General features: G+C 51.6%; 1 long non-coding RNA gene across 1 annotated transcript; it reads left to right on the plus strand.

Annotated features, from left to right (window-relative positions):
• Positions 1-411: 411 nt before the first annotated feature.
• LOC117063563 lies at positions 412-4,495 on the plus strand. The gene is made up of 3 exons (XR_004428988.1): positions 412-594; positions 3,456-3,626; positions 3,751-4,495. It is a non-coding gene; the product is annotated as an uncharacterized LOC117063563 (long non-coding RNA).
• Positions 4,496-8,850: the final 4,355 nt, after the last annotated feature.

Consider the following 8,850-nt stretch of genomic DNA (forward strand, 5'->3'; position numbering starts at 1 on the left):
CCCTTTTATGTGACAATTGGCTATAAAGGAATCCTCTGACCTATTTCACCAGAAAACAGATCGTAAGATCCTCCTTCCAGGACCAGGTGTGGTGGCTCACGCTTATGATCCTGTTAGCACTTTGGGAGGCCGAGACAGGAGGACTTGAGGTCAGGAGTTTGAGACCAGCCTGGCCAACATGGTGAAAACCCGTCTCTACTAAAAATACAAAAGTTAGCTGGGCATGGTGGTGCACATCTGTCATCCCAGCTACTCAGGAGGCTGAGGCAGGAGAATCGCTTGAGCCCAGCAGGCAGAGGTTGCAGTGAGCTGAGATCGTGCCACTGCACTCCAGCCTGGGCAACAGAGTGAGACTCCATCTCAGAAAGAAAAACAAAAAACAAAAAAACAAAAAAAAAAGAAGAAGGAAATTGAAGAAACCTAAAGAAACAAAGAGACCTGTGATTTTTCTGTGCTTAGGTTTGATGAAGAGTGGATGGTTTTGGAGAAATCAGATTGGAGGATGAAAAGGGTCTGATCGAATGGGGAAACCCTGGGGGACTGAGCAAGGCCTGTTTGCTCAGGCTCCTCCCTGTGACCCTGGTGCCTTCAGAGGTAAGGATGTTCCTTTCCTCCGAGTGTGTGCAGGGGACCTTTCAAACGAGGGTCTGTAAGCTGCTTCGGGGGTGGGGAGGGGCATAGTGGGGGGTAAGGGTGACCTTCTTGCTCCTCGTGTTTTCTTAAATGCCAAGATGCCATATTTTGGGGTAGCATGGCCTGAACCCCATCATACTCCATGGGCGCTGACCCCCTGCCATGGGCACTGTAGAAAGAAGAGTGTCTGCATTCACCCAGTACACACATGGGGTGCTGGCGACTGAGTCAGGCACTGGGGGAGGACGCCACCTCCATCCTGCTGGAGGAGCTTGGCCCTAACGAAGTCTGACCAGGTGAAGAGACTCTCATCTAACGTTACCAACTCTGCACCTTTCAGGCTCTGAAGCTGCCCGCACAGTAGGATCACAGGTCGGGGATGGTCAGGACAGGGGATTGTGTTGAACCCAGGGATCTCCCCAGAAGTTGCTTTTCTGACTAAATAGCTCCTTGGGGCATTTCCTCGTGAAATTTTTGCCAACTGCTTGAACCACTCCTTTGGCATTTCCCTCCCGATCTTGGTTCACTGACTTGTTCCCATGCCCTGAAGCAAGGGTGGTTTTGCTTCTTTTGGATTATCACCTGGTGGCCAGCAGGGTGCCTTAAACATAAAAGGTGCTTAAATCACAATTTTTGACTAAAGGAGAGAAAGAAGAAATAATTCCATTAAGTTGCAACTTCCTCTTGAAGGAAGGGGCAGGGAAAAAACACGGTTGCTTTCAGATATTTGAGGCTCCTCTTACGCCACAACATGTTGCACAGAAGTGGAAGGTGTCCACGTCTGCCTTTTCCTAAAGAGCGTTTGCTGCGGAGATCTGAGGCTGGTCTGGGTTGCAGTGACGTTGGTGGCTACCTGGGTGACTGCAGTGACTCAGTTCACCTCTCTGGGTCTCAGCATCCTCATCTGCAACCTGGCCGGACTAGACAGGAGCCTTGATCTGATTGCTCTGTGTGGTGACTCTGTGAGGCCAAGGGGGAGACATAAGGGTGGTTTCTCATCCCCAGCTGTCATCCCCACGTTCAGTGCCATGTGGTTCTCAGTGACTTTTGGGTTTCTCAACTTTCCCCTCAACTTTTAAGCTCCTTGCAGGCCATGGATGTGCCTTCACACCCCCTCCCCAGTGGCCAGCACAGGGAGCTAAGCAGATGCTTGATGTGTCCTGTGGGAAGACGTCTCTGGATGATGTGGGCCAGTCTCACAGCCACCCCTGAATTCTGGCCCCCACGACAGGCTGGATAATCTCTTCCGCCCCAGCAGAGGATTTATGTAAGAGCCTGCTGCCGTTTCTACCCCATGGAACTCAGCTGGCTGAAATGAAATGTCTCTGCCCAAGAAACAATTAGACAATAACCCAAGACAATGTGGCATTCGGTGCGTGGCCGCAGCGATAAACATAGAAGGAAGGACCCGCAGGAGTGGTGGGGGAGCCGCGGCACTTGGGGCAGGGTCTGGTTCTGTCAGGTTGCCTGGGCCTGTGGGGGCTGCAGCTCCCGCTTAGACAAGGTCCCTGATGGGCAGCGGAGACTATAACTTGGCACGGGGCGGGGCAGACTCCAGGCCCTCCTGTGTGGGATTCCCCTGCACATCCCTCCATCACTTGTACACAGGCAACTTAGCGCCCGTGGCTGAGGCCAGCTGTGGCTCAGTACATGCTTACTGAATGAATCAGGAATAAACTCCGTGTAGGCGGTATTCTACCATTTCTTGCCTTTTTTGGGGGCCTTCTAGGTCTCTTTTTTTTCAAACATTTAATCCTAAACGTCATGAGGAGCCCCAGGACATTTCTCCTGGAGCTTGTGGTCTGTGGACAAGTCAGGCACCTTTGGAAACTGCCTCAGCTCTTCCTTCTGGGGGTGGCGGGAGGGGAAGTTTATGGTAAAGGTATATGATAAGACAGGACTTTTCATCTAAGTTATCCCCAACAGGCCTGGAGTTTTGGGGGCATATTTGAAGGCCCAATTTACATATGGGGAAAACTGGGTCCCGTAGCCTCCGTCAATGGGAGGCCAGGTAAGGGAGTGTGTTGACCACATTCTAGATTGGGGGAAGCTGGGACACAGTGGACTGGGGGCAGCTGTTCCACTGGGCTGGAGAGCTGGGCTTCACGCTGGGTTCACAGGCAGCCTCAGAAAGAACGGGTACACTTACCATGTCAATGATGACAATAATGTAGTGAGGGCCACATAGTCTTAATCAAAGGAGCTGCTCGGTGCCTCATTTATTAGCTAGTGATATGGCAGTGAAAACCATTCTTGCCCTTTGAAATGAGAGGAGCAAAAGAGCGGTGGCCTGGTGGCCGCAGCCCCCAGCCTTTCTCTGCTGGGGTGTGGTGGGTTTAACCTGCAGTCCCGCTGCCCAGCCCCTGCTAACTGCTGCTCTCGGAGCACTGCCTGTCTGGGCTGCAAATGCACCTGTCAGGCCCCATCAAGGCACCTTGCCTGGTCACAAAACCTGGGAAATCCAGAGCCAGGGCCGTCTCCCCTCCACCTTCACACACGGAGCTAAGAGTGCCTGGGTCCCCGGGGGGCACTTCTTGCTTTCCTTTGCTCACTGCCCCAGTGAAGGGAGGACGGTGGCTGCTTTTGATTTTCCTGACTCTAGTGGCTTCACTGTCACATCTATGGGCTGAATCCCAGCCTGAGGGGTAGGCAGGGAAATGGAGCTGAAAGGAAATTGGCCTCCCGGGTGACTTTCCTCCTCCTCTCTTTTCTAGGGGATGGTGGGGGACTCATGGCTGTGCACAGGCATCCTGTGGCAGGGGATCACCTTGGCTGATACCCTGGGTGGTTTTTTTCTCTCTCTCTCTCTTCTTTTTTTTCAGCAGGGGTATAAAGGGAGGAAGAGTGTCGAGTCTCGTGCCATGAGCAGATTCCATTTCTGCAGAGGACAGTGTGCACGGGGACACCCTCTGAGGCTTTGGAGCCACCCGGGAAGGAGGCTGGCTGCTCACAGGCCTCCACTGGCCTCCTGGTGCGTGTTCTTGGTGGGTGAGGTAAGCAGGCCAAGGGGTCTTCCCAGGGCATGAGAAATGTGCTTGGGCTCGGATTGCAGCTGCTCTGTCCCCACGGCCTGCTGGGCCGTAGCTCACTCTGCCTCCACCCGTCGTTGGTGTACAGCATGCCCTCACCTACGCGGATACTCCAGGATCCCAGCCACTGCTGTCAGGCCAGAAGGAGCAGAGGCCAGCATCAGCCTCCAGCCACCGACAAGACCAGGCTAGCTTTGCTGGGTCACCCCCTGGGAGAGAATTTTAGACAACTTCTGGAAGCACTTTTGATCATTCTCCCCCTTCATGACTGCATTGATTGATCATCTCTGAGCAGAGGCATGCCTGGCACGCTGCAACCAGCGCAGTGAATCTCGGAAGGCAAAGGACCTTGTGAGAGGGAAACCTTCTCTCATCTAACGTTACCGACTCTGCACCTTTCAGGCCCTGAAGCCGCCCGCACAGTAGGATCACAAGTCGGGGATGCCTTCAGATGAAGGCACAAATGACCGACGTTAGGTCCTTTCCTGAGAGCAGATGGGATGGGGGAAGGGTGAGGTGCTTGTGCTTGTGGGGAGAGACCTGGCAGGCCTGTAAGCTGGGCTGCTTTTGTCCTGGGACATGGTTTCCCCCGGCTGCTTTCCCCGGGCAGGCGGGAGCCACCTGGGGGCTGTCCTTGACTCTTGAGCTGGGCCGAGCTCTCCGAGATCTTGCCATTCCTTCCGTTTGTTCTCTGCACTCTCCTTCCCTGGGAGCAGCTCATGAACTGAGGCAGAGGTGGCTTCTCTCATCAACTCCAGGGCATGGCTATTTACTTAGTTAAGGGGTTAGAATGCTAGAAAAACAACTCTCTTGCCTGAGTGTAATCTGTAAAAGAAAGAACAATAGGAAATAAAGTAGCAAAAGGATCATTGCGTGGGTTTTTACATATTTCTTATGGTATTGCCGTTTTATCAGGGCCAAACTCAGAAGAAAGCAAAGCCTGAACAGCTCTAGCCACAGCTTTGCTTGAGCGATGTTTCCCCTGCACGTCTTCTCTTCTCAAACAGGTCCTAACACTCTACCACAGGCAGTAGGAGACCATCTTCCAAATACAGCCAGTAGCTGGCACAGCTCTTGGAGAATTCTTGATAAAATTAAAAATACGTTTAAATTCAATTTTCAGAGAGCATGACTATCTCTACCTCTGTTGATATATCAGCTCTATCTTCACCTATCTATATCTATCCAGCCACCCATCTCTCTATTCGTCTATCCATTATCTAATCTATCACCTCTAGATCCATCTGACATTAGCCATCTATCTATCTATCTATCTATCTAATCTATGGATTCATCCATCCTCCATCCCTCTATTCATCTATCCATTATGTAATCTATAATCTCTATATCTCTCTATCATCTGTCTACCTATCATCTATATATCTAATCTATCTGTCCATCCATCCTCTATCCCTCTATTCATCTTTGTATTATCTCTATATCCATCTATCTATCAGTCACCTGGCATCTCTATCTACCAACGCTGTCATCTCTATATGTAAGTAATCTGTCATATCTGTCTACCTACCTATCTAATCTAGCATCTCTGTCTCTATCTATTCATCCATCTATGCATCCATCCAGCCACCCATCCATACACCTATCCTGAGGTTCAAAGGGCTTTCTGGTGCTCCTCTCTTGGGTTAGCCAATTCCTAGAGACAGTAAACAACTCACCCATGAACACGCTCTTCAGTTCTTCAAATGCAAATACAATGGAATAGCATTCAGCAATGAGAATGAGCAGACTACAACTACACCCAACAATGCAGGTGACGCTCACAAACTAACGTTGAGCCCAAGAAGCGACACACATAAGATCGTATAGCATGGTTTCATTTATTTAAAGGTCAAAGGCATGCAAAACTGAGTTGTGATTTTACAAGTTAGGAGAGTGGCCACACTTGAGTGAAGGTGGAGGTTGGGAGGGCAAAGGAGAGTTTCTGGGAGGCTGTGAGGTTGTGCTTCCTAATCTGGGTGCCGATCACATGGGTGAGTTCACTTTGTGAAAATTGACAAGGTGTGCTTTTAAGATCTGCACCCATTTTTGTATGTATGTGTTGTGGTTTAAAAAATGGCTGTAGGCTAGGTGTGGTGACTCACACCTGTGATCCCAGCAATTTAGCAGGCTGAAGTGGGCGGATCACCTGAGGTCAGGAGTTCGAGACAAGCCTGGCCAACATGGGCAAACCCCGTCTCCACTAAAAATATAAAAATTAGCCAGGCATGGTGGTGCACACCTGTAATTCCAGCTACTTGGGAGGCTGAGGCAGGAGAATCACTTGAACCCGGGAGGCGGAGGCTGCAATGAGCCAAGATCACACCACTGCACTCCAGCCTGGGTGACAGAGTGAAACTCCATCTCAAAAGCAAAAAAAAGGCTCCAAATTCTTCTACTTTTCTCCCATGGAGAAGTGAAGACTATTCTGCCCCTGTACCCCTTTGAATCTAGATGAGTTTGTGACTAGCTTGTAAGTGACAGAAGGCAGTGGAAGTGACGATATGACACTTTCAGGACTAGGTTAGAAAAGGTGAGGCAGTGTTTTAGAATAGAGAGTATTAATAGAAAATCTGGGGCCAGGCACTGGGGCTCATGCCTATAATCCCAGCACTTTGGGAGGCCGAGGCAGCTGAATCACTTGAGGTCAGGAGTCATGGTGAAACCCCATCTCTACTACTTAGGAGGCCAAGGCATGAGAATTGCTTGAACCAAGGAGGTGGAGGTTGCGGTGAGCCAAGATCACTCCTCTGCACTCCAGCCTGGGCGACAGAGTAAGACTCTGTCTCAAAAAAAAAAAGAAAAAAAAAAAAAGAAGAAAAGTCGAGGTTCAGGAAGGCCAACAGGTCAGCAGATAACTGCCATTGAAGGACAGTTTGCTACTCACAGATCTAAGAGGAGAGGTCACACCCCATCACGCAGGGCCAGCGGGGAGACAGAGGGTTGGTCAGGAGGTAAAGGGAGCAGGGAAAAATGTGGGCAAGGGTAGTTTTAGGGTACACAGGCTTAGGATTGGCTGGTTTGAATCATTTCAGCAAGCTCTGAGACATGGGGACTGTCCCCAGTTGTGTGGCACCTGGCCCTGGGGTGGTTAGGGCAGGTGGATAGCGTCCTGGTGTGTGAGAGCCAGTAAATGGAGCCCATGGAAACGAAGGACTCTGGATTGGTAGGTTTGCATTTGAAGAACTGAAGAGCGTGTTCGTGGGTGAGTTGTTTACTGTCTCTGGGCACTGGCTAACCCTGGGAGAGGCAGTCCCTCCACAGTCAGCAAGGTCCCCAAATATCAAAGCATCAGAGTACAGAAAATAAAAGACGTGGTTAACACATGCAGCTTCTGTCCTGTTTGCTGGGACACTCTCTTTCAGCGCCTCGAGTTGTCATATCAGAAGTCTGATTATCCTGAGGCTGGCATGCTGGGAGAAGCCATAGGCATATGCTCCAGTGGACAGCCCTAGCCGAGGTCCCAGCCAGCAGACAGCTTCAACAGCCACACACGGAAGTGAAGTCACTTCCAGGAGGCCCCAACCCCTGCCCCGGAGTAACCCCCAGCTGTTGATCCTTCCCAGCAGAGACCTCCAAGATTAGGGAGCAAAGAAAAGCCATTCTCACTGTGCCCTCTTGAATATCCTGACCCACAGAATCCACAAACATGATAAAACTATGTTTCCAGTTGCTGTTTGGGGTCATTTGTTACACAGCCACAGTAACTAGAACAGTGTGTTGCATTTCAACAAAAAGCTTACTGGAAAAGATATGTTTTATTATACTTGTGCGTGTTGCCTCAGCAAAACTATTCATTATTACAACTCCAGAGGCACAACTCCACAGATACAGTGTTTTTTGTATTTGTTTTTGTTTTTTTTTCTTTTTTCCTCTCCGGGCACCTGCGTGAGATGGCTTCTGGTGCTACTGGCGTGAGCAGCCTCCCCGGCAATGCCAGCTCCTGCCGTCCTAACCTCCCGGCTCCAGTGGCCGGCATGGCGCGCTGTTCTACACAGCCCTCCTGGTCTTCAGTACCCCGGGGACATCCTTGCCCTTTTTCTTACCTGTCAAAAGGGCAGGAAGATCAACTCCACAGGTGTCTACCTGGTGCACCTGGCTGTGCCCGACCTGCTGTTCACTGTGGCCTTGCTGGGAAGGGTGGTGTGTTATGTGCTGGGCTTCAGCTGCCCTTTCAGCGAGGGGCTCTGCAGGCTGATGGCGTTTGTGCTCTACACCAACACCTATGGGGTGCTCAACCTCATGGCCTGAAGGAGCGTGGACCATTAGCTGGCTGTGGTCTGCACCCCACGGGGGCCCGTGGCTCCACACGGCTGGCCTCGCCGGGCTGGTCTGCATGACTGTCTGGACCTTGGTGCTGCTGCAGACGATGCCCTTGCTCTTGATGCCCATGACCAAGTCGCTGGCGGGCAAGCTGGCCTGCATGGAGTACAGCATTGTGGAGCTGGTCCTCGGGCTGCCCCTCATGGTCCTGGCGGCCTGTGCCATTGGCTTCTGTGGGCCAGTGTGGATCATCCTGTCCTGTTACGTGAAGATCACCTGGAAGCTGTGCAGGACAGCTGGGAGGACCCAGTGACCAGCGGGAAAGGACATCACCTGTGGGACAGCCCAGGAGGACCCAGTGACCAGCGGGAAAGGATATCACCGGCGGGACAGCCCGGGAGGACCCAGTGACCAGCGGAAAAGGGTATCACCGGCGGGACAGCCCGGGAGGACCCAGTGACCAGCTAGAAAGGATGCCACCGGCGAGGCTGCCTGCTCACGCTGCTGGTACTGGTGGTCGTGGTGGTCTGCTTCAGCCCCTACCACCTCAACATCATGCGGTTCGTGGCCAGAGGTACGCTCCGCCTGCCATCCTGCGCCGAGCGGAGGGCTTTTGAACTGTTCCTTCAGGCCCCCGTGGCCCTCATGAACATGAACTGCAGCACTGAGCTCATCATTTATTTCTTTGCATCCATGCATTACAGGAAATGGCTCCTGGGCATTTTAAAGCTCAAAGTGTCTTCCGCCTCCTCCTCCTCTGCCCCAGGAAAAGCTTCTTCAGAAACACCAAGAGTCACGCAGGCCAGAGGTTCTATGTCCTTAGTGGAGCATGTGGTCTAATGTGTCATTTGCTTTATGACTATATCTAGGGAGGGGTCCAGCGTGGGGGTGTTGAAGTTGATACATTTTGGGCAAAAGGATCTTTAAG

The sequence above is a fragment of the Trachypithecus francoisi genome, unplaced genomic scaffold (genome assembly GCF_009764315.1).
Source record: "Trachypithecus francoisi isolate TF-2019V2 unplaced genomic scaffold, Tfra_2.0 Lachesis_group18, whole genome shotgun sequence".
Taxonomy (NCBI): domain Eukaryota; kingdom Metazoa; phylum Chordata; class Mammalia; order Primates; family Cercopithecidae; genus Trachypithecus; species Trachypithecus francoisi.